This window comes from Bombina bombina, chromosome 10, assembly GCF_027579735.1.
Source record: "Bombina bombina isolate aBomBom1 chromosome 10, aBomBom1.pri, whole genome shotgun sequence".
Classification (NCBI taxonomy): domain Eukaryota; kingdom Metazoa; phylum Chordata; class Amphibia; order Anura; family Bombinatoridae; genus Bombina; species Bombina bombina.
Genome location: NC_069508.1, coordinates 141252277 through 141279283, shown reverse-complemented (window position 1 = coordinate 141279283; position 27007 = coordinate 141252277). Strand labels below are relative to the sequence as shown.

The 27007-nt window shown below is 38.8% G+C and overlaps 1 protein-coding gene and 1 long non-coding RNA gene across 3 annotated transcripts in view; one reads left to right on the top strand and one right to left on the bottom strand.

The window, feature by feature from the left end:
• NEGR1 (neuronal growth regulator 1) overlaps positions 1-27007 on the bottom strand; it is a 979779-nt gene that overhangs the window by 649190 nt on the left and 303582 nt on the right. The window lies entirely within an intron of this gene.
• LOC128640906 (uncharacterized) overlaps positions 1-27007 on the top strand; it is a 207701-nt gene that overhangs the window by 113908 nt on the left and 66786 nt on the right. The gene's annotated exons all lie outside the window — the stretch shown is intronic.

Genomic DNA, 27007 nt, shown 5'->3' with positions numbered 1-27007 from the left:
TTTAAAGTGGCGCCCCATAAGGAACATAAGCACATCTGTATTGCACATACACTTTACTAATGTGTAAAGAAAAGCTGCATTATTTGGGTCAACAAACTATTTTTTTCAAAATACATTAAAAAGTCATCACTGCATTGCAAAGACTACTCTATTGATGAGAGTAAATCACTTATGATCTAATTCGTTTCTATTAATGTTTGACATTTTTAAATATCCCACACATTTTCTCGCTTTTGAGAAAGAGGTAAATGTCCGAACAGAAGCAAATTGGAAAGTTGTTTTTTTTTTTACATTCAATTATTGGAAAGGACCAAACAGTTTTAAACAACTTTCCAAATACTTCTATTTTTGCATTTGCTGCATTCTCCGGTTACTTTGTTAAAAGGTGCGCCTATGTAGATAGACTCAGAAGCAGTAATGCACTTCTGATAGCTATCTAGTGATTTGTGACTGCACTGATATGCTCACCAGGTATGTTCAGCTAGCTCCCAGTAGAGAAGATCCTTTTCAATAAAGGATACCAAATTTGATAATAGAAGTAAATTGGAAGTTTGTTTGAAATTGCATGCTCCATCTGGATCATAAAAGTTTAAATCTTAGTTTATTATCCCTTTAACCCTCTAATGCAGGGGTGCCCTATAGGTAGATCGGGATCTACCAGTAGATCCTGAAGGCACTGCTGGTAGATTGCAGCCGATGTGATAAAAATTATGTGGTCAAGTCACACTATCTCAACACTGAGGCGTGAGGAGAATATGGTTGCTAGGGATACTGCTTTATCTACTGCAGTGTGTGAAGGGGCAGATCATTAAACAGTCTGATGGTCAGACACGAAAAATGCTACAGGATTGGCTCTTGAGGGACATCAATATCAACCAATCAATGTAGATGATTTTTGAATGAAAACACAATTGGCCTATCAAAATCATGGTTGAGTGAGTACTCTCCAAATGGATATGGTGGTATAGTATAGTTAGGAGGGTAAGCGTCAATAGATAGAAAAAGTAAAGGCGGAGGCTGCTGTGCTATGCTAAAGGAACAAGTCTGATTGACGTCTGGCAAATGAACGTGTTGACCCGGTAAGAAATTGTCTGCATGGCGCGCTATTGAAATTTATTTGGGTAAGCCTCACTGGGTCATATCAGGCCAAGCCCGCAGCGCAAAGTAAACGGGGTCAGTGGCAGTAATTTGAATGCAGCGTTTTGTAACATGGCACAAGGGGTTGTTCCTGTCAACCCGCATTAACGTCAGTGCTACTTTTGTCATAAGGATTAATCTGTTGTATCTTTATGTTTTTGCACATCCATATGTTGCTAAATCATGCAACCTTAAAGGGATATGAAACACACATTTTATTTTTTTTCATGATTCAGATATAGAACATGCAATTTTAATCAACTTTGTAATTTACTCCTATTATAATTTTTTCTTCATTCTCTTGGTACCTTTATTTGAAAAAGCAGGAATGTAAGCTTAGAAGCGGACCCATTTTTAGTGGGTAAATCGTATTAAGCTGGACATTTGAAAAGAAGATCCCTGCTCTAATGCAATTAATACAATATCACTGACCTATATATATGTCAAACAATTATGCATACAATATGACAGCTCTGCTCACTTAAAGTTTTAAAACGACTTTGTTTTATATAGAAGTGATCTAGAAAACATGCGCTGCACAGTTAAGAATAATCAGTAACACAGGGTGCTACAAAGGAGCTCATAAAAACGAAAGGAAAAAAATCAAGAAAAAAAAATGTTTCTTTATTTATTTATTCCTTCAAGAAAAAAGTTTGCCAATTTAATCAAAGTGAAATTAACAAATTATAACATTTATTACAAGATCACAAGAGCACAACGTGTTTATTATTTTGGTCAGTGAGCCAAACATCTTTTTCAGCCCAATAAATCACCTGCTAATAACATCAATATGAAAGTTTCAGCAAATATGGAAGTTTCTTAGAGGGACAGTCTAGTCAAAATTAAACTTTTGTGATTTAGATAGGGCATGTAATTTTAAACAACTTTCCAATCTACTTTTATCATCAAATTTGCTTTGTTCTCTTGGTATTGTTTATTAAAAGCAAAACCTATGGGGGGAGTGGCTTAGAGGCGGCCATGATCGGTCGCATTTTATGAAGCTCCTGGGGCTAAACTTCTAATATATAAATAGCTTTGAGATGCAACTTTCATCTAACCCTATAATTATCGGATTTCACTTCTACTCATGTTGTGGATCTGAGATTTACCAAGATTTGCACATCAAACTCTACAGGAGCTGAATTAGCCGATTACTTACGCAGGACACCACCTTATGTCGGAGCTAGCAATCTCTTTCAACATCTACTCAAACTATACAGACACTGTCCTCCAAGACTGCGCTAAACTTCTGTTTTGTTCTTTTTGAAGGAGTGTGGCCCGGAAAAAGGAGTATTGCACCCGATACCCCACACAGCTTAACTACTCAAATCAGGAGGCGGCCTGTACATTCCCATTTTGCCATCTTCCCAACCCCCCCCCCCCTCCTAGTGATCAGGGGTTTTACAGGCCTATCTATTTACTGGACTCATTTAACAAGATGGATGAATTTCAATTCAAAATTCTAGCCTTGCTGCGAGACATTGATCGCAAGATGGATGTGGGTTTTGCCGGACTCAGAGCTGCCATCAGAGGAGACTACACTGCAGAGGACGTATGTCAACTCCCACCATCTAGGCAGGACATAGCTACAACACCGGAGACTCACCCCACTATGGATCGGATACTGCGATGTAGCTCCGTAGAGCCTAAGAAGTCCGTGGGGCCAGTGGAGGCGAATGACAGCAGAGAAAGTCCAGACACTCACCACCCGCCTACCACACCCGCTCAGTTTCTACAACTGCGGCAAACAAGAGGGTTGACTTTGGCGCTACCTCCCGACCTAGAGAGACTCACAACTACGAGACACAGGTCGCGCCCTCAGCTATCTACCCTAAGTGCAGAAACAGGTCAGCAACTTTCCTTCTCACCCCCGGTGCCCTGTTTAGGAGATGCGGCCGGCTCCTGGATGGGATATTGGGGATTCCCTCAAGACCACATCGCAACTAGCCGGTCATCTGAATGGACAATGTGCTTGTCAGCTGCGCCCCCAAGACGGCTCGCTACAATGGTCAACCAAGATTTTTCCACTGCCTCAGTATATTGTATAAATGGAGAATTGGACCTATCCCGCAACTGGTCAGATCTAGTTAGAGATGGTATAGGCTAGTCACAATGGCGTCCCAAAGATGTATATTATATCCGCACCTGATCCGGAACTTTTGATAATGTATACATCTCTCCCCTGGACCTGTTGCTAATAACTAGATGCTCTTTATACAATATGAAATGCCAATATAGTCTCTCTTTGCTACATACTGTGTGTATGCCTGTGCCCTGCCCCAGGTAGTGTCAGTTATATTCAGTTACAGACCCATGAGATCACACAGGTATAGGAGACACATATACAGCCTCCCAACACATGTCGCAGATTTAAAGTTCCATTATTCCAGTTACTAACACTAGTTGCTTGCCCTAACAGCAGTTATAATCTCACCTAAAGCCAGAGGGCAGTAGGTTAGTATGTTTATATTCATTATTTGTTGTATATAGTATTATTCCCTCATAATCTGCTATCTCTGTATACCTTATATATTCCTCTGTGATACCACACTTAAATGATTGGGCCAAAAAGTTCATATTGTACCTATTGCTATCTAGCGCCTACTACAGCGCAGGCAGTTCCTTCAGACAGGCACCACAAAATGAAAATTTGCTTTGTCAATAGGTTTATGGTGTTTGCATGTGAACAGTTGATAATCTTGTATTTTAAAGAGCGTTAGTACATGCTAGATAATTATTGATTTTAAGTAGTTAGTCTGTGTCACTATTTAGTTTCATCTACTTAGATACATAATAGCGGCTCTAGATGTCAAACAATTTTTTAATCAGCCGAGCATGTTTTATTTTAACTGTTAACCTGTATTGCCAAGCTAGACACAGACAACTACCCTTCCTAAACACAGCTTAAATACCAGTCAGATTACTGTTATTACTTATACTGTTTAAGTTAGACAGAGTTCTACTTTAAAGCTCCTAGATTCTAACCTAATTTTACTCTGTATCATCTTGTTATGGTGACTGCATAACATATGAAACCAGTACTTAACTACTGTCTGTTTGTTTGTTTAATATTTACCTCCCTAGAGATTTGATCAATGTTGAATATGCATATTACCCCTTACTTATAAGTCTCTACAAATTCACCATAGATGAGATTAGAGAATATTTAGCTATCTACCAGCAAGTTTAACCTCTCCTGCTCCTTATATTCCAAACACATGCCCAGAGTACCTACCAGGTTTATCATTTCCCTCTTTTCACCAGCTACATCTAATGTGGAGAGACCTAATATGGCGCCGCCTCCCCTCTCCCCCCCCCCCCTTCCCTGGGTCCTATACCCATTTTTCTTTAATCCAAGCGGATCTTGTCCGCTGCAATCTTTTTCCTCTCTCATCATATTCTTGTTAGTTATATCTCTCCACCAACATAGATATTTTGTATACTCCAAAAGTCCCAGTCTGCTATTCGATAAATACTTTCCTCACCACAAGTGGACATATACATCTGTTAATATATTATCACTCTATATCCAATCCAGTTCACAGGGAGTGGTCCTTTTGGCCTATCCCTTCTTGAAACAGGGATATAACTTGGTCAACTTATATCTATAACACCTTTTATACCACTAAAATGAGACCCTATATTCACTCCTGAGCAATTCTACTTCTATACGCACCAGCTAATGAAGTTCTATGTGTGTGTTCAATACAAGATAATAACTATTATACCATTGTCTAAGACTAATTGTTTACCTTTTATTTTTGTAATTTCTCTGCGCATACCCATGTAGAGTTGTATTACTTTGTTTTCGTTTGTTTGTCTCAATAAAAAAATATTTAAAAAAAAAAAAAAGCAAAACCTATGTAGACTCATATTATAAATTCTAAGCCCTTGAAGACCACTTTTTATCTGCATTTTGACAGTTTTACACTACTAGGCAGCGCTAGTTCATGTGTGCCATATAGATAACAGCATACTCATTACTGTATAGTTATGTAGGAGTCAGCACTGATTGGCTAAAATGCAAGTCTGTCAAAAGAACTGGAATAAGGGGACAGTCTGCAGAGGCTTAGATACAAGATAATCACAGAGGTAAAACGTATATTAATATAACATTGTTGGTTATGCAAAACTAGGGAATGGGTAATAAAGGGATTATCTATCTTTATAAACAATAACAATTCTGGAGTAGACTGTCCCTTTAAGTTAAGCCCATTTTTGCAGAATGATGTCACTAAACATTTTTGTTTGAATAATAAATCATTAATAAATAAATTTATGATAAAAACAAAGCTGTTTAACTGCATTTCACCTACAGATAATAGAAATTACAACCCTTTAATGGGACAGAGTACTGACATTTTATTTTCCTCTTAATTTGTTTCCAATGCCTTGTTATACCAGTATCACTTACTATACACACACGTTTCTTTATATTATCTCTGTATACTAAAGCACAATACTTAGAAAGAACAATTTAAAAATTTTTATTTTATTACTTATCTCTTTTACCTCCCACTAGGAGTGCAATTTCTTCCGCTGGCTTTGTTTACTTTGCTTTTCTTTAGCCTATACTTAAATATAGAAACCTTCAGTATAGGTAGGGATACCACAGGCAAAATCAGCTATTCCAAATGCCAATATAAAGGTAAATGATACATTTGAAACTATTCAATACACTCCAGCAGATAAAATGGATTATTGGGAACAAATTAAATGGGAGAACAGTTTAGGGTAAACTGTCCCTTTAAAGGAATATGGAATAGAGCATTGCATACTCAAACAAATGTGCCTGAAACGCTAGTTGAGTAGCAGCAGTCTTAAGATCACTGCTTGTTAGCCTCAGCTCCATGTCAAGGGTGATGATGTTAAAACTTCCTGTTCAGGATTAAACGTGATGATTGACAAGCCTTGCTCTCACGCAAATTAGGTTACATGAGATCAGCAGATGTGTCTGCATTGATAACTGCAGGCAATGGATGCTGCCCCCTTGTTGCTATGCCAGGTGGATAATATTCCCAGACAGGAACCTTGTTGGTCCGAAATTTTATAAATGGAGACCATTAACTTTACAAAAGATAGAAAAGAAAATACAGCTTTAGCACACAAAAAAAAGTTTTAAGGTTTAAATTTTTAGCTTAGAGATCATTAAATTAGACTATAATGATACATTATGTCTGGATTTTTGTAGGAATAACTTATGCAATGTTTTTGTTCCTTTGATTTGCACAAATTTTTGTTTTACATTTACATAAACCATTTTGCAAGTGTGTTTCCTAAGATTTGTGGTTGCTAGCAGTTTGTGTTTACTGTGCAAGATGTCATATATTGGATGGACACCTCACACAATTATAGATGTTAAATGGACATTAGATGGGTGTACTGGTACACGGCCAAAGACTCCAGGTCATGCAGTGGGATAAAAGTTTACAACTACTGTTGCCTAAACATACCCAGAGTGTGGATCAGGCCAAAAGGTAAAACATTGGAGAAATAAATTGCAGGCACTGCTCAGTTAGCAAAAATAAAAGTATTAACTTTATTGGTTCCAAATAAAAAAATAGTAATGGGTTCCCAGGACAACACAAAAGAATTGTCTTACGCATTTCACGCCCCCTAGTGGCGCTTAATCATAGACTGCAGGTGCAATCGAGGGGCTGCCAATTTATGCAAGAAGCAACAATTGATTAACCCCTAGCAGACTACAAAAATGTTAAAGACATACTCAATACAGAGTCAAAAATTAAAAAAGCAACATTGCTTAAACAGTATATTAACAGTGATGTGGTAAAGAGCAAAAAGAGTGTACAGAAATATGCAAACAAGTTAAATTTTCTTCAATTGGTATACATAATAAATTTATATTTTTATATTGTACACTATACCCAGAAAAAATGGCAAGTACAGGAAAAGACCATAATAATGTTAGTTGTCACAGGATATTAATCTATTTGTCATAGGTCCAAGTGCTGAAGGGAAAGACTAATAATAATGAGAAAACTAGTATTTTTATGTGGTTAACAATATAGGCATTAGTCATCAATAAAATAACTGATGTCAAATTTTCTATTCACGCCTAAAGGTGTTTTAGTTTGAAGTTTTAAAATCCAAAACAATTCTCTTTTGTCAAGAATTTTATGTTTATTGCCCCAATAAACATAAAATCCTTGACAAAAGGCATGAATAGAGAATTTGACATCAGTTATTTTATTGATGACTAATGCCTATATTGTTACCCACATAAAAATAGTATTATGTTTTTAACATTTTTGTGGTCTGCTAGGGGTTAATCAATTGTTGCTTCTTGCATAAAGTGGCAGCCCCTCTCTTGCACTTGCAGTCTATGATTAAGCGCCACTAGGGGGCGTGAAACGCGTAACACAATTCTTTTGTGTTGTCCTCTGTCTGGGAACCCTTTACTATTTTTTTTATTTGGAACCAATAAAGTTTATACTTTTATTTTTGCTAATTGAGCAGTGCCTGCAATTTCTTTCTCCAGTGTTAAATGGACATTGTACACTAGATTTTTCTATGCATAAATGTTTTGTAGATGATCCATTTATATAGCCCATCTGGGAGTGTTTTAGTAAAAATGTATAGTTTTGCTTATTTTTAAATAATATTGTGGGTGTTCCAGTCTAAACCTCATCATCAGTGCTAAACTGGGAGCTTCTAAGTAAGTTTTAAAATTTTTTATACTGGATTTCTATATCAGTATCTGTGCATATTATTCTTTATAGTAGTGTCTATTACATGCAGCTATATGAAAATTGGTGAATTCTGTCCCTTTAATGGCATGGGGACAATAATGGAAAAATAATGGAAAAATTCAGTGAATCAATAGTTAAAGGGACAGTCTACACCTTAGTCATCTTAAAGCCTTACCTTAGATTAAGCTGCAAATAGCCTCCTGCACCCTTTCTATATCATGCAGCAGGAACAGTAAAACAGTTATTTTGAAATTAATAGTGTTTCTGGCCATTTTGAAATGACTGCCAAGCTCCACTCACTGGTGACATCAAAATCTGGGCTGCATATTGCTTCCAATCACAAAAGGCTCACTGGTTGAATTCAATAGACTGTCGATACTGTTCAGCGGAGTGCATAGATGCAGCCCACATCATGATGTCATTGCTGGGTGGCGCTTGGCAGCCATTTCAAACTGGCCAGAAACAATGCTCATTTTTAAATAACTTTTTACCATTCCTGCTGCATTATATAGAAAGGGGTGCGGGAGGCTATGGGGGATATTTATCAAAGGTCTGGCGGACCTGATCCGACAGTGCGGATCAGGTCCGCCATACCTTGCTGAATGCGGAGAACAATACCCTCTCCGTATTCAGCATTGCACCAGCAGCTCTTGTGAGCTGCTGGTGCAATGGCGCCCCCTGCAGATTCGCTACCAATCGGCCACTAGCAGGGAGGTGTCAATCAATCTGATCGTACTCGGTCAGGTTGATTTTCGGCGATGTGTGTCCGTCTGCTCAGAGCAGGCGGACAGGGTTATGAAGCAGCAGACTTTAGACCGCTGCTTCACATGCCCGGTAGCCATATTTCACATGTCTGGTAGCCATATTTCACATGTCCGGTAGCCATATTTCACATGTCCGGTAGCCATATTTCACATGTCCAGTAGCCATATTTCACATGCCCGGTAGCCATATTTCACATGTCCGGTAGCCATATTTCACATGTCTGGTAGCCATATTGTTTAAAATTGATATTCAATAACCATGTGGATAAGTCTCAGCCACACACACCAACACCACAAAAGTTATTTATCTGGTTGCTAGAGAACTCCACTGTAAGTAGGGTTGACACCTCAGCCATGTTTTCCTGGACACAAATGCATTATACATGCTGCAGGGAGTGCAGAGGGGAACATGAATTTCAACCCTGGAAAGCACACGAATAGTGACACTGGACAGCACTATTCATATTCCTCTTTGCACACCCTGCAGCATGTATAATGCATTTGTGTCCAGGAAAACATGGCTGAGGTGGTAACCCTAACTGTAAGCCATACAGTGAACACAGAAGAAGTATGTAAATATTAGATGTAGTGTTTTATAGCACTGGTTCTTTATCACAGCACCCACCAATTTTGTAAAATGGGATTAATGCAGGAGATCAAGTGTTTGAAAGTTGTTATTATTATTATTATTATTATCAGAATAATTTATTTGTTGAGCGCCAAAAGATTTTGCAGCACTAAAGTTTGGAAGAGAAGCTATTTTCAATGCACTGAGTGATGTATAAATTAAATAAATGCAAAATGGATATGCTTAATCTGTATTTAGATTGTTTTGTCAGGGCAATTGTCTGGGAAAATTCACAATTTTGATATTGCATATTAATCACGTGTCTGTGCTATATAATATAGGCATAACATTGATCATGTGTATTTACTTTTATATTCAGGTACACATTCACATATATATTATTAATCAGTATCAATATGCAACTATTAACTAGTGTTGCTTCTCAGTATATAATTGCTTACAGTGAAGTTTTTGTACTTTAACAAAATAATTCATATTTAGTTATTATAATATTCAAGGTCCCCAACATAGCTGCATGATTCCTATCATCATATTATTGGTATAAATATCCGCAAATATCCCCATGTTTTTCATACATGGTTCCAGTAAGTCTCTTTTTCTATAAACATTAGTGGGGTTCAACCTTGGTTAATGGTCAAATGAAGACACTGACTTGTTTTCAGAATATATTTACAAAATACATATTTGTCTATTATAGCTTAGTGACAAGTGCCATTTTCCGAGGGAAAAATATTCTGACTGCTTAATCTTAGTTCATTAACAAAAATGTTAATTAATCTGTAATTAGTGTTAGCCAATCATTTATTTGAAACCTAACCTTATCAGTGGGTGTGGAGTTAAGAGTTTTCCATAAAATACACACTCACCCACAAGATGGGACAAGGGGACGCAAGCAGATGGCCAAAGGGCCACACTGAGCATGCAAGATGACCACACCCTGTCCAGAGGATATGGGAGGCTAAGCTGACCAGATAGATGTCAGGATAATGGCAAGAGAAGGACCAGGGGTGACCTAAGAGGTTATTTTTACACTGAACCCCAGTAAAGTATGAAATAAACCCACATGAAACAGTTTTGTTAATATGATTAATGCTCTTTACATTTATTTTCCAAGTTTTATTATTGAATCAGGTGAGTTAATCAAATATTTTTGCTAGGTAATTCCTGTCAACCTGGTCTGATCTGTTGACATTAACACTGGGTCAATCAGGAATCTGGTAATAATATTATTTTCTTATGGTTTGCCGGGATTTTTAGCTTACCTAATTCTTGCCAACTATGCTGAGAATTTAAATAACAAACATATCTGTTTGTAATTATGTATGTTTATTAAATTTGCTTTATTCAAATATTGCTTATTATTTCTAATAATTATTTTAATAAACTATGTTTGTTTATTGATCTGGTGTCAGTTTAATTAATAGACAAATGAGAACTAAAAGGATTCAGGTTTTATATGTATTATCCTTTGCAAATTATATAATGCAGAGTGTTATTTAATTGCACACATTACCCTTGCAAAATTGGTAACCACTCATATATATATATATATATATATATATATATATATATATATATATATATATATATATATATATATACAGTATATTTTTATATTTATATTTATATATATATATATATATATATATATATATATATATATATATATATATATATATATATATATATATATATCTCAAAATAACAAGAGTATTGCATTGAGCAATGATACTTTTTTATTGGACTAACTATACATTTATAAGATGACAAGCTTTCGGAAGAGTGTCTTCCTTTTTCAAGTCTGAAGCAATACTGACCCATTTGATGGAATTTACAGATTATATCTTAAAATACAGGCTAAAAAGACTAAGTGTTACAGAGGTCTGAATGCAGGGGAGGAGGGGGTGTTGTAAAAATCATGATGGGGGTTTAGGAGACAGGCAGATAGTGACAGTAAAAGATAACAGGCAGGGGAAATATATGGTTATACACAAAGCATATACTGACATAAAGTTATATATCAACATAGAATCCATATGAATAAAGATGGGAAATTAGGTATACAGGGGAATATAAGAAAATCAAAAAAGGAGAAAGGAAAGAAAAAAAAAGGGGAATAATAATAATGACAAAAGAGTGGACATAGGCTTACCTGCGTACCTATGCATAGAGAGTGTGGAATATACAATGTAATTGACCACAGTATATGAAAGTACATTACAACATTTTTTGATTTAGTCAAGAATTTAGCAAGTTGAAGTGAATTATTTTCATTTCAAAGGTCTTTCTTTCCATGGTGTTTTTGAAGTTGCCTCTGAGAATCTTGATTTTGAGGTTTTGGATGGAGTGGTCAGGTTGGGTGAAATGGTGACTAACAGGGGTACAGTATTTTGTTTCACAGTGGTTTTTGATTGAGTGTCTGTGTAAGTTCATCCGAAGGTGCAGTTTTTGGCTTGTTTCTCCAATGTAACATCCCACTTCACATGCAGTGCAATGTATCATGTATACCACATTTGCAGATATACATAAATATGCCCCTTTAATGTTATAGGATTTTCTCTTGTGATTATCTGTGCTGCTTTCACAAATGTGTTGACATAGTCTGCAGAGAGCTTTGTTGCAGCGTTTGGTTTGATTCTGGGTGTTTTTTTTATCAAGGGGTAGCTTTCTGTGGACCAGTTTCTGTTTGAGGTTGGGTGGTTGTCTGAGTGCCAGGATAGGGGGTTTTGGAAAGAGTAGTGGCTGTAAGTCTTTTATGATTTTTCATATTCCTTCTACAACAGGGTTATATTTGACAACTAGTGGGATACTAGTGAGTTACATTAACCATAGTGGGTTCATAATATGTATTGTGCCTAAACACATAAAGCACTTTGCGGGTGCACTACTGAAATAATAATAATATTTATAATAATAATAAGGATAATATTCACAGCAGTTTGAAAAGTACTTATCAGACATGGATCAGAGCTGAATGGTTGAAATTGAGTGACATCTAAGAAGGTTGAGCTAATAAAAAAAACAAGGGAACAAGCTAGAGATTGTAAGACTGGGCATATCCCCCATGATGCTTGCAGGAAGAAAGGTATCACAGAGGGCACAGGAGTGCAAGTGGATGAATTAGAAGAAGCCTCAGTCTTCCATACCCTTAAGTGTGTTTTAATTGTACTAATAAACTTCTGTTTACTTTGAAAATAGTTGCTCTGTCTTGTACAAAAGTTCTAGTCTGTTTTTCAAAAAAAGTTAACCCCTTAATGACAGCAATGTACCATGTATGTCGCCTTTTCCAAGGGTGTTCCAGCGCTTTAACATAATGATTCTCATTGACAGTGACAAGATCAGGCTATTTCTGCACACTTCACTATAGGCCAGATTACAAGCAAAGTCCTAAATATCGCTTTCTTGAAAGAGATATTTGCACTCCATATTTGCTTGCACTGGTATTACAAGTTGACAGCAATGCAAACGCGTGCTTGTGCTCACATTGCTGGGAAGCATTGTGCTCACAAGAGCTCGCTTCCATAGGCTCCAATGCGAGCCTCGTTCTCATGCGGTCACACACGGCATTAGAACCTAGTGCAGAGAAGGGGGTAAGTAGTGCAGCAATGGCAGTAAATTGTATATATATATATATATATATATATATATATATATATATATATATATATATATATATACTGTATGTCTATATACATATATATGTATGTGTTAATATGTCTATATACACATATTAACACATAAATATATATGTATATAAGCATATACATATATATTTACAGGGAACACACCGTTCCCATAGGCTGCATTGTAAAGTCAATTTTCAGTACTTTTTTTTTTTTTTTAATCTGATCTCTGGTTAATTTTATAAGCACTAATTGCTACTGCGAGCTCGCACTAGCAATAACCAGCCACTTGTAATGGCTGGCTATTTATCACACACCCGCAAACGGGAAATAAATTAGCGCTCCACTTGTAATTTAGCCCTATGTTAGGCATTTAGAAATAGCGTGGTCTCGCAATTTTTGCCAATACTCTAGGGGGGAGATTTAATGAGCAGTGGATGCTGCTTTCTCCGTGCAAAGTTTCCGGCTTGCCGGAAACAGACGTTAAGAAGCAGCGGACACTCCCTGCTAGCGGCCAATTGGCCGTGAATGTGCAGGGGGGCAGCACTGCACAAGCATTTCACAAGAAATATATATATATATATATATATATATATATATATATATATATATATATATATGTATATAAGCATATACATATATATATATATTTACAGGGAACACACAGTTCCCCATAGACCACAATGTAATGGCATTTTTCAGTGCCGTTTTTTCTAACATCCCACACCTTCCAAACTTAACCCATTATAACTGTTTTGTGCAGTTACTTTATTAAAAAATTAAGATGCTACTATTTTTATTTTTTAATAAGGAATAATAACTGAAATTTGAGGGATATTGGGGGACATTTAGAAAATGAACCAGAGATCTGATCTCTGGTTCATTTTCTAAGCGCTAATTACAATTGTGAGCTTGTAGTACAAATAACTAGCCACTTGTAATGGCTGGTTATTTATTACGCACCCGTAAACGTGCAAATTTGCCCATTTACAGGCGTGCTATAAATTAGTGCTCCACTAGCACCTAATGTGTTTAGCTAGCTTCCAGTAGTACACTGCTGCTTCTTTAACAAAATATACCAAGATAATGAGACAAATTTGATAATATGCCACCATGTTCCAATATTTTCTTTCTTGGCTTCTTACATAAATTCAAACTTGTAGCTTGAAAAACAAAATTATGTAACTAAATGTTTCTTTAATAAATCTCACTCTAAGTTATTTTTCCCCTGAAGATGAACTTAACTAAAGATACTAATCGCAAGTTCTGTGTTGGCAGTACAACCAAGAATGAATCAATCAATTATCATTTGCTTTATAGGAGCTGATTTAAGTATTATTTGGTTGAGTATTGAAATGCTCAACAATGTATTGCTAGCAGCAGAAATTGTTATCATAAGGAGATGCAGCTGGCTAGATGGCAGCCTCTTTTTTGGGGTTTTGCCACCACACTCGAGAAACTGGATGCAAATCAACCACTACATTAATGCAGATCCAAACAATCTATATGAAGACAACTTTCATCAATGTTTGATTTCATTTGCATGCATCAAATTGAAGGCAATTGAACAAATTTTAAACCTCTTGCTCAGATAGTTAAGAATTATTAAATTCAATAGCGAGATAGAAAAACGAAAACAAAATATGGCATTGTTTATCATGAGTCTACAAAAGACATCAAATTTCGAGAGCAACTTTAATTAGTGGTTAAACTCCGCAGCAGCTGTAGCATGTTCTGTGACATCTGTCTTTTTTAGAGAAGGGACGGTATTTATTAATATAACAGAATTGTTATCAAGCCTCCATATAACATATTCTTTGTTTTTATAGTAAATTTTTAAAGAGACACGGAACACTTACAACTGTAGGCATCCACAGGATTTTATTATTTATTTTTATAGGAGTGAAGAAGAGTTTTTATTATTTAGAATGAGAAGTCTTAAATGCATTTTGGCCAAGTTCAACTTATTTTAATCAATTCTGTGATATCTAAAAGTGGGGTATCATTGCTAGCAAAACTGCATACTCCCCTTTTATCACTCTAATTAATTTGTGCAATGGTTTAAGAAATTATTATTTTAACAATAAGCAGGTTGCAATAACAGTATAATGTAATCCCTTATATAGAAGAGAGGTTTCCCCCTTTTTTTTTTACATAGCATTATGGATTTTATGTTAACTGGGAAAGATGTATAGATTTAGAGCCACCCTATATACAGATATGAATATAAAGTTGGTGTATAATGGTTTAAGAGAATAACATATTTAAATAACCCATTGTATATCACAATAGGTCAAGTAACCCGTCATTTAAAATGGAGAAGGAGGACTAAGTTATGGGGGTCAATTTATTAAAGGGCCATTATACACTCATTTTTTCTTTGCATAAATGTTTTGTAGATGATCTATTTATAAAGCCCATAAAGTTTTTTTTTTTTGTTTTTTTTAAATGTATAATTTTGCTTATTTTTAAAGAACATTGCTCTGATTTTCAGTCTCCTAACCAAGCCCCAAAGTTTTAGGAGAATACCGTCAGATACCTTCTCCAGCTTGCTCCTGTTTGTGTAAAGGGTCTTTTCATATGCAAAAGAAGGGGGAGGGGGGGAGTGTCTTATTTCCCACTTGCATTGGGCTTTCCAACTGCCTCTTCAACAGAGCTAAACTGAAAGCTTCTAAGTACGTTTTTAAACCATTTTATACTGGATTTTTATATCAGTATCTGTGCATCTTATTCTTTATAGTAGTGTCTATTACATGCAGTTATATGAAAATGAGTGTATACTGTCCCTTTAAGGTGCGGACGGACATGATACGCTGTATCATATCATGTCCGCCGCACATCGATAAATGCTGACAGCATACTTGGTCGGCAACCAGCAGTTCTGGTGAACTGCTGGTGCAATGCCACCCCCTGCAGATTTGCGGCCAATCGGCCGCTAGCAGGGGGTGTCAATTAATCTGATCGTATCCGATCGGGCTGATTGTTGTCCGCAACCTCAGAGGTGGCGAACGAGTTAAGGAGAAGCGGAGCAGGAGCATCCGCTGCTTCATAAATCGACCCCATAGACTATTTTACCATCTAGCATCAATAACTTTACAACAGAGTGTAATTACCTCCTCTCAGTGGCGTAGCGTGGGTTATCAGCGCCCAGGGCAAGGTAAGAATTGCGCCCCCCTAACCCATTAGCACTGACTGAGTCTCTTCCAGCAGTAGGGATTGGCAAATTTGCTTTGAATCTAGGAGCCAGCTCAACAACTTAGGAGACAGGTTTTTGTTTTAAAACAAACAAAGCTTTATTTTTAACAACAAAAATAACAGATCTTCAAATTCAACGGTCTGACAAACACCCAGACGCCAATGCAAACTTCCTAATAGAAGTAATAAAAGTAAAATGCATTTAATGCTAGTATACACAGATTTTTTTTAAAATCGCCTGGTTTTAATGTTTGCAAATTTTTCAATAACAGAATTGAAATCGATATTGAAATCTCTCTCAATAGACAGTATTACTAGGTTACTCAGTCTTTCTTGGCTCATTGTAGATCTCTGATATGATTTGATTAATTTAAGTTTTGAGAAACTTCTTTCACAACTGGCAGTTGAAACAGTGATAGTTAGAAAGATTCTTAATATCACAACAAAGTTAGTCAAACTCTCTTGCAGCTTCCACTTGTACACCCACCGAAGCAAATCTAAAGCTGTCCAGTTAGCAATATGCTCATTGGGATTGACTTCCTTATACAAGGCAAGGTGGTGCCGAAGCCGATTTATTTCGTTTATCATAGCTGCAGCATTCAACTCTGTGTACTTGGCACATGTGCGCAGAATTTGTTCATTGATAAAATCATCTTTTTCAGTGTCCAACAATGTCTTGATTTGCAGGAAAGCAAATTGCTGGTCAAGCATATTAATTTGAATTGTACGTTTTCTAATTTCTGTCATAAGCTTATCAATTGCTTCCAGTTGTTCTCTGCGTGTTTCTTGTACTAAGGTCAAGCCAGCATCGCAACTCTGCTCACCAGGCATCTTCTTACGTTTTCCAACTCTTCTCTCTGTCGAAATGTTAAACGTTTCGCACACCTGCAGAGCTTTCTCAGTTGCTTTTGACACTACAAAGTCTCGTTTTTCCTGGCAAAATAAAGCTAATGCTTTCAACTTTTGCACACATTGATCAAGCGCAAGTCCTTCTTGCTGCATGTAGATCTGAGCATCATTCACTTCAGTCAGGACTGGGCTCCAAAAATACAGAAATGAGAAAAAAGGATAGGTCATTATGCAAACTAAAAGACTTCCTGCATCACCCTTGGTTTCAGCAGTTTCTGGCCCATCTCTCAACACTTCCAAAGCCTCTATTATTTCCTCTGTGTGCTCAGCAAGTACACGTACAGCTTCATGCTTTGAACTCCATCTTGTGTTACAAGATCGCTTTACGCGAATTGGTACATGTTCCTTAAGAACATCCCACCGTTGGGTAGAGCTTGAGAAGAATGTGTACACCTTTTCCAGAGTGCCAAAGAAAGTCACAGACTGTGTCCCAACACCAACTGCATGCACACCAGCAAGATTGAGCGAATGATTGTTACATGGCACAAACACTGCTTTGGGATTTATATCCAAAATACGTTTTTGTACACCACTAATGTGTCCAGCCATAGTGGCAGCATTGTCGTATCCTTGGCCGTAGCAGTGCTCCAGTTTAAGGCCATCTGCTTGCAACTTGTCACAAATCTGTTTTGTAATGACATCAGCTGATTTCCCATGTAACTGAATAAAGTCAATGAAAGACTCTACCACGTTAACTTCGGTATCTTCAATGTGCACGTATCGAATCACTTGGGACATTTGGTCAGTGTGAGAAATATCTGGAGTGCTATCAAACATGATAGCAAAATACTTGGCCTTGGTGATGTTTTGAAAAATGGCTGTTCTTATATGATCGCCAAGCAGGCTGATGAACTCATTCTGGCTCTGTGGAGAGAGATAGGAAACAACATAGCCATCTGCGTTTTGAACTTTGTCAAGGTGCTGTTTCGCAACTGGGTCATATTTGGAAAGTAACTTGAAAGTTTCTAGGAAATTTCCACAGTTAGAATCCGTGCTTAGATCTTCTACGTGACCACGTAAGGGTAAGCTTTGCTTGGCTAGATACAGCACACAATCGAGTATTCTACCTAAGATTTCCTTCCATTTCTCAAATGACCTCTGTTGTGCAAGCTGGGCAGCAACATCAATAGTCTCTTGTTTCTGTAGCCGCATTTCAAATTCTTTCCACAGTGTAAATGCAATTAGGTGATATGAACTGCGCTCATGCTCTAGTAATCTGGGGTTTAGCTTTCTCCATGCTTTAAATCCACTTGGCTTTCCAAAAGAACTTTTCCCTTTGGCCTTCTGAAAAAGCAAACAAGGAAAGCAATATGCAGCACTTTTTACAGGAGAAAACACCAACCAGGTCCTTAACATAGTCTCGCCATTGTCCAAATTCATGTAGAACCAGTCCTTGGAAAATGACCTGCCATCACTGTCTTTTGAAAACAATGCATCCTTATTCTGCAGTTTCACTGTCCCTCTCTTGACAAGTTCAGTTTTTAAAGTTTCACCCACAGTTTCAGGCCAATAGCCAATATCATTGAAAACTCTTAGGTCAATACTATCTGGTAGAATATTTGGCTGAGCAGAAGTAGAAGCATCCTCAGGCAAAGCTGTCTCTGCTTCTAAAGCAAGAATAGGAATATCCAGAGTAATTCCAGGATCAGGAACTTCAGGCTCCTGTGGTTCCGGTGATGATCCTGGGGCTGGTGAACTTTCAGCAGTGTTCACAAGAAACCTGTCAAGGCTTCCAGCTATCTTCGATAGTTGCTTCTGCTCTATCTTTCTCCTCTTCCTGCCTTGTGCACCCGATTCTTTTTTGGCCGACATGGCTGATGTTTAGTATTCTCCGAAAAACTTTATATTCTAATCTTTCTCTGAGAAGAGTAAAACCAGTTATTATGTTGTACCTCCAACTCTGTACCTCACTCCCCTAATCAATAGATAATGGGGACTCAAACCATTCTTTAATAATTTTATGAATTATAGTTCATTTGGATCTGGTTCCAATAATCACTCACTAATAAAATGCTCTAACATATGGCAGCATTTTGTTTTTGCCTGTTTAGGTCTCTTTAATATACTACGCATGTTAATAAATATACTACGCATTGCAATCATATCTATGTTGTATTTCAGTGTATTAGATAACTATGATATATGCATGCATTGAATGTAACATTGTCCAAGTTGTTATTATAACAATTATAGTCTACAAACATTAATCCCTATATCTTTTCTGAGGACTCTTGGAGATTATCCTAAATTATTACATGTAGATTGCACTGAAGTGAGTGGGATTGGAATAGATTATTATTTTACCTATTTTATTTTGATTTGTCTGCTTGTTGCACCAGAAGGAAAACCCCTTTTGATTGAAAGTCACAACCTACCCTTGTGCACCACTGGGGAATTGTAGGTTAATTAAGGGTTTGGCAGACAGTGCGTCTTGTAACTGGGAATCATCTGGGATCACTATGTTCATTTAGTGTGAGGGTGTATGTACGTGTGTGTATGTGTGTATGTGTGTGATGTGAGTATGTGTGATGTGTGTGGTGTGTGCGTGCGATGTAGGTTTGATGTAAGTGTGTGCGTGTGCTAGTGATGTGTGTGCTAGTGATGTGTGTGTATGTGTGTGGTGTGCGTGTGATGTGTGTTGGAAATAAAACTATTAATTTGCCCCAAATAACGATATGTTGCAAATATAAATCTTGACAACAATGGAACAAATTATAAAATTATATTTTTATGCACAAATTCTACAGTTACATAAAGCCTTTGTAATAAAATATCTTAATTCACACACACAAATAGATGGATACAGCTATAGATATATATATATATATATATATACACACACACATACATATAATATATATATAAATATATAGATACATATAATATATATATATATATATATATATATATATATATATATATATATATATATATATATATATATATATATATATATATAAATAAAAAATTAGACAGATATATACACACACTCACTCATGGTTGGAATCTCATGTTTCATAACACAATACACACACATTAGCAGGTTTCTGTAATATAAAGAGCAATATTGTGTATTTTACTATATGTCATATAGTAATTTAATTAAATGTCAGAAATCTATATATATTTATTTGTGGGGGGAAAATAAACTCAAACATTTACACACCCTCAGGAACATATTTGGAAAATATTCTCAAACTCATATAGAAAAGTAATAGTGTGAACAATTGGGGTATATATATTTAAAAAAATAAAAAAATGTTATGAACGTAAGGTATTTATGCAGTGTAACTTTTTACCAATTGTCTCTGTCTGTCTATCTGCGCTCCACTGAGTGATACCAGCGCCAACTAATGTGTCATAAAGCCCTAACATTTTCTTTCATGATTCAGATAGAGAATACAATTTTAAACAACTTTACAATTGACTTATATTATTAAATTTGCCTCATTATCTTAGTGTCCTTTGTTGAATACGAAGCAATGCACTACTGTGAGCTAGCTGAGCATTTTAGTAAGCCAATGACAAGAGGTATACATGTGCAGTGCAGCTAGCTCACAGTAGTGAACTTCTACTAAGCCTACCTAGGTATACTCTTCAAAGGATAATAAGAGAATGAAGCAAACTAGATAACAGAAGAAAAATGGAAAGTTGTTAAAATCACATGTTCTACCAAAGTCATGACTTTACTGTTCCTTTAAAGAGACATGCAACCCAAACATTTTCTTTCATAATTCAGATAGAGCATGCAATCTTAAGCAACTTTCTAATTTACTTCTATTTTCAAATTGTCTTCATTCTCTTGGTATCTTTAGTTGAATTGAAAGGATATAAGCTCAGGAGCCTGCACGTGTCTGGAGCACTATATGGCAGTCTTTTTGCAATAATGTTATCCATTTGCAAGGGCACTATATGGCAGCACTATTTTCGGTCATGTAGCGCTCCAGACACTTACCTAGCTATCTCTTCAACCAAAAATACCATAGGAACTAAGCCAATGTGACTATAGAAGTAACTATTATAATAAAAGAAACTTAAAAAAAATGCTCTGTCTCAATCACAAAAGGAATATAAAAACAATATAAAAAAAATGCTCTGTCTCAATCACAAAAGGAAGATAAAAACAATATAAAAAAATGCTCTGTCTCAATCACAAAAGGAAGATAAAAACAATATAAAAAAATGCTCTGTCTCAATCACAAAAGGAAGATAAAAACAATATAAAAAAAATGCTCTGTCTCAATCACAAAAGGAAGATAAAAACAATATAAAAAAAATGCTCTGTCTCAATCACAAAAGGAAGATAAAAACAATATAAAAAAAATGCTCTGTCTCAATCACAAAAGGAAGATAAAAACAATATAAAAAAATGCTCTGTCTCAATCACAAAAGGAAGATAAAAACAATATAAAAAAATGCTCTGTCTCAATCACAAAAGGAAGATAAAAACAATATAAAAAAAATGCTCTGTCTCAATCACAAAAGGAAGATAAAAACAATATAAAAAAATGCTCTGTCTCAATCACAAAAGGAAGATAAAAACAATATAAAAAAATGCTCTGTCTCAATCACAAAAGGAAGATAAAAACAATATAAAAAAATGCTCTGTCTCAATCACAAAAGGAAGATAAAAACAATATAAAAAAATGCTCTGTCTCAATCACAAAAGGAAGATAAAAACAATATAAAAAAATGCTCTGTCTCAGTCACAAAAGGAAGATAAAAACAATATAAAAAAATGCTCTGTCTCAATCACAAAAGGAAGATAAAAACAATATAAAAAAATGCTCTGTCTCAATCACAAAAGGAAGATAAAAACAATATAAAAAAATGCTCTGTCTCAATCACAAAAGGAAGATAAAAACAATATAAAAAAATGCTCTGTCTCAATCACAAAAGGAAGATAAAAACAATATAAAAAAATGCTCTGTCTCAATCACAAAAGGAAGATAAAAACAATATAAAAAAATGAAAAATAAAATGAAGCTGATCCACAAGTAATGAGCCAACAGCATGGGGTTTGACTTTCAAACAGCAGTTTGTTTTCTATGTTATTGTGGGGACAAAATGAGTCCATATTATATATTAATAGTTAAGTCTCATTGTCTCTTACTGAGTTATGATCTATAACACAATACAAACACTGTAAAATCATACATGTATAAGAAAACATTTTTTTAGAATTGGTTTTAAATAAATATTTTATTTAATTACAAACAAATATTTAGAAGGTGAGCTTTTGCCTTCTAAATATTTGTTTATTAAATAAAATATTTATTTAAAACCAATTCTAAAATTTTTTTTTCTTATACATGTATGATTTTTTTTCCCACCTGTATTGGCATAAAATTACATAATTGCTGGAATGATGATATTAATATCATATATTGCTTTGTAGCCAAAGGGTCATTTGGTTAGAATATTTTTTTATTATGTTTAATTTTTGTGTAAAATTCTAAATCCATGCTGGTGCACAAATAGATAAATATATTATCCCCTTGTCCTTCCTTGATTGAGCAGCAATGCGTTTATATGATGGCTGCTTCCTCTGAGACTATTACTAACTAAGGGGACGCAGCTGTGAGAGGGACAGACCCAGGGGAGCTGTGAGAGGGACAGACCCAGGGGAGAGGGACAGACCCAGGGGAGCTGTGAGAGGGACAGACCCAGGGGAGCTGTGAGAGGGACAGACCCAGGTGAGAGGGACAGACCCAGGTGAGCTGTGAGAGGGACAGACCCAGGTGAGCTGTGAGAGGGACAGACCCAGGGGAGCTGTGAGAGGGACAGACCCAGGTGAGCTGTGAGAGGGACAGACCCAGGTGAGCTGTGAGAGGGACAGACCCAGGTGAGCTGTGAGAGGGACAGACCCAGGGGAGCTGTGAGAGGGACAGACCCAGGTGAGAGGGACAGACCCAGGTGAGCTGTGAGAGGGACATACCCAGGTGAGAGGGACAGACCCAGGTGAGCTGTGAGAGGGACAGACCCAGGTGAGCTGTGAGAGGGACAGACCCAGGTGAGAGGGACAGACCCAGGTGAGCTGTGAGAGGGACAGACCCAGGGAAGCTGTGAGAGGGACAGACCCAGGGGAGAGGGACAGACCCAGGGGAGCTGTGAGAGGGACAGGCCCAGGTGAGCTGTGAGAGGGACAGACCCAGGTGAGAGGGACAGACCCAGGTGAGCTGTGAGAGGGACAGACCCAGGTGAGCTGTGAGAGGGACATACCCAGGTGAGAGGGACAGACCCAGGTGAGCTGTGAGAGGGACAGACCCAGGTGAGCTGTGAGAGGGACAGACCCAGGTGAGCTGTAAGAGGAACAGACCCAGGTGAGAGGGACAGACCCAGGGGAGCTGTGAGAGGGACAGACCCAGGTGAGCTGTGAGAGGGACAGACCCAGGTGAGCTGTGAGAGGGACAGACCCAGGTGAGCTGTGAGAGGGACAGACCCAGGTGAGAGGGACAGACCCAGGTGAGCTGTGTGGAGGGACAGACCCAGGTGAGCTGTGAGAGGGACAGACCCAGGTGAGCTGTGAGAGGGACAGACCCAGGTGAGCTGTGAGAGGGACAGACCCAGGTGAGAGGGACAGACCCAGGTGAGCTGTGAGAGGGACAGACCCAGGGGAGCTGTGAGAGGGACAGACCCAGGGGAGAGGGACAGACCCAGGGGAGCTGTGAGAGGGACAGACCCAGGTGAGAGGGACAGACCCAGGTGAGCTGTGAGAGGGACAGACCCAGGTGAGCTGTGAGAGGGACAGACCCAGGTGAGCTGTGAGAGGGACAGACCCAGGTGAGAGGGACAGACCCAGGTGAGCTGTGAGAGGGACAGACCCAGGTGAGCTGTGAGAGGGACAGACCCAGGTGAGAGGGACAGACCCAGGGGAGCTGTGAGAGGGACAGACCCAGGTGAGCTGTGAGAGGGACAGACCCAGGTGAGCTGTGAGAGGGACAGACCCAGGTGAGCTGTGAGAGGGACAGACCCAGGTGAGCTGTGAGAGACCCAGGTAAGCTGTGTGGAGGGACAGACCCAGGTGAGCTGTGAGAGGGACAGACCCAGGTGAGCTGTGAGAGGGACAGACCCAGGTGAGCTGTGAGAGGGACAGACCCAGGTGAGCTGTGAGAGGGTTAGGGTTAGGCCTGCTGCCCTGTGAGAGGGACAGACCCAGGGGAGAGGGACAGACCCAGGGGAGCTGTGAGAGGGACAGACCCAGGTGAGAGGGACAGACCCAGGTGAGCTGTGAGAGGGACAGACCCAGGTGAGCTGTGAGAGGGACAGACCCAGGTGAGAGGGACAGACCCAGGTGAGCTGTGAGAGGGACAGACCCAGGTGAGCTGTGAGAGGGACAGACCCAGGTGAGAGGGACAGACCCAGGTGAGCTGTGAGAGGGACAGACCCAGGTGAGCTGTGAGAGGGACAGACCCAGGTGAGCTGTGAGAGGGACAGACCCAGGTGAGCTGTGAGAGGGACAGACCCAGGTGAGCTGTGAGAGGGACAGACCCAGGTGAGAGGGACAGACCCAGGTGAGCTGTGAGAGGGACAGACCCAGGGGAGCTGTGAGAGGGACAGACCCAGGGGAGAGGGACAGACCCAGGGGAGCTGTGAGAGGGACAGACCCAGGTGAGAGGGACAGACCCAGGTGAGCTGTGAGAGGGACAGACCCAGGTGAGAGGGACAGACCCAGGTGAGCTGTGAGAGGGACAGACCCAGGTGAGCTGTAAAAGGGACAGACCCAGGTGAGCTGTAAGAGGAACAGACCCAGGTGAGAGGGACAGACCCAGGGGAGCTGTGAGAGGGACAGACCCAGGTGAGCTGCGAGAGGGACAGACCCAGGTGAGCTGTGAGAGGGACAGACCCAGGTGATCTGTGAGAGGGACAGACCCAGGTGAGAGGGACAGACCCAGGTGAGAGGGACAGACCCAGGTGAGCTGTGAGAGGGACAGACCCAGGTGAGCTGTGAGAGGGACAGACCCAGGTGAGCTGTGAGAGGGACAGACCCAGGTGAGCTGTGAGAGGGACAGACCCAGGTGAGCTGTGAGAGGGACAGACCCAGGTGAGCTGTGAGATGGACAGACCCAGGTGAGAGGGACAGACCCAGGGTAGCTGTGAGAGCTGTGAGAGGGACAGACCCAGGGGAGCTGTGAGAGGGACAGACCCAGGTGAGAGGGACAGACCCAGGGGAGCTGTGAGAGGGACAGACAAGTCACAGTGCTGAGGTAGGTACAGTCTACAGAGGGGTCTTCATACCCAGGCTATGGTCTGCTGAGCTATACAGTCACTACATACTTTGAATTCCTGTTTAGATTTGCCATCTACCTCCTTACTGGAGTTAAGAACGCTCTCTCAGCCGCATTACCTACAAATCTTATTTACTCAGTCTTTCATTTCTGTGCACAAAGAGTCTATTGAATTAACATCTGCTGTATTACCATCTCCCTACAAGGAAAGCTTTCTGACAAGCTGTATATCTAAAGACTCAGCGGATCCTCGCTCCTGACCCGTCAATCACCGCTCAGCTGTTCAGACGCCGCACACGCTGCCTGCTTCACATTCCCAGCGGCTCCGAGGTAACAACAGCCTGAGCTGTTACAGATTCACTGTATATTTACTCCCCCTTCGCAGGCTGCTCTGACTCTGACTGTTGTTTCTCAAGTCTGCTGACCCCCCCCCCCGGACCCCATCACCAATCAAACCCCAGTCTAAGCCGCTGCCACCGACATCCCTTTCCTCTCCTCCCCAAATTACTTACCTTACCAGGCTTCACGGGCAGCAGGGCAGGCACCAGGCACGACGCGCTAGAGACAGTCCTCAGGCAGGCTCTTCCTCCACTTCTTGCTCTCTCGGTCCCTCTTGACTTGCGCGCTGGGAGTGGGAGGAGTCAGGACCCGCAGTGCTAGCATCATAAACTGTAGACAGTGCAGGCAGCACAGCAGGAGCCTGTAGCCAGGTAACGTTGTTTGGAGTTCACTTGACACTTGACAGAGTGACTAATAAGATTACATAGAAGATAGTACAGTGCTACACTTACAGGAGGCGCCGGCGGCACAGACTCACAGACCATGACGAGTCAGACTACTCAGACTAAAGTTCACACTTGCATTGATTGAGAGTAGACTGAGAGTGACAGTGACTCAAGACCTTTTGCGCCCCCCATAATTATGCGCCCGGGGCCATCGCCCCTGTGGCCCCCCCCCCACGCTACGCCACTGCCTCCTCTTGCTTAGTCATGAGGACACCCATGACAAAAGATATCTTAGACATTACAACAATAAGATTTGTTTGTATGCAAATTAAGGTTTAGAAAACAAACATTTATTTTACAACACAGACAGCCAATGGATCAGCATATTATTTTTTTTAATAAAAGTTACATTTTACTTAACAATTACATACCTATTAACAATAAAATGTTTATTTTGCACTGAATTCCATATCTAATTGATAGAGGCCTTCTGGAGTTTCACAAAATTATGGGGCTAGAGTCCAAAATAAAACTTCTTCTATATTCTGTCGACATTATCTCATTCACCATAAGCTTTCACAGTCTTCCAGACACTTATCTTTGGTCATTTTTATAACCCCATATAGTACATAATAGTTTACATGTGAAATAGTTATACATTATATATTTTCTCTTAAAGTTCATGATTATACAAATTGCAGTTTCACACAAGTATTATGACAGTAACCAAACAACTGGATGACTTATTTGAAAGAGGAGGATTGCTTATTATGTGTCACTTTGCATTTGGGCAATGAGAATGGGGCTACTACATGAGTATGTGTATATTTTATACTTTCCCCATTTTGGTGGGTACTAAAATCCATTTTAGAGTTCATAACACCATAGAAAACCTCAAGTATATATTTGATTGCAATTCCTATGACAATAACCTGCTAATTAGAAGGGCAGGAGTTTAATATTTTAAAGAGTAACCCCTGCTATAATATATCGGGTTGTTGTATGTGTTTTAAAATCACCTACCAATGAGCGTGATATCAGACCCATCTTTATTGAAATCCTCAATTTCCAAGAATGGGCCCATGTCCCTTTCTTTGATTATGGGAAGAGTTATAATCCCTGAAAGG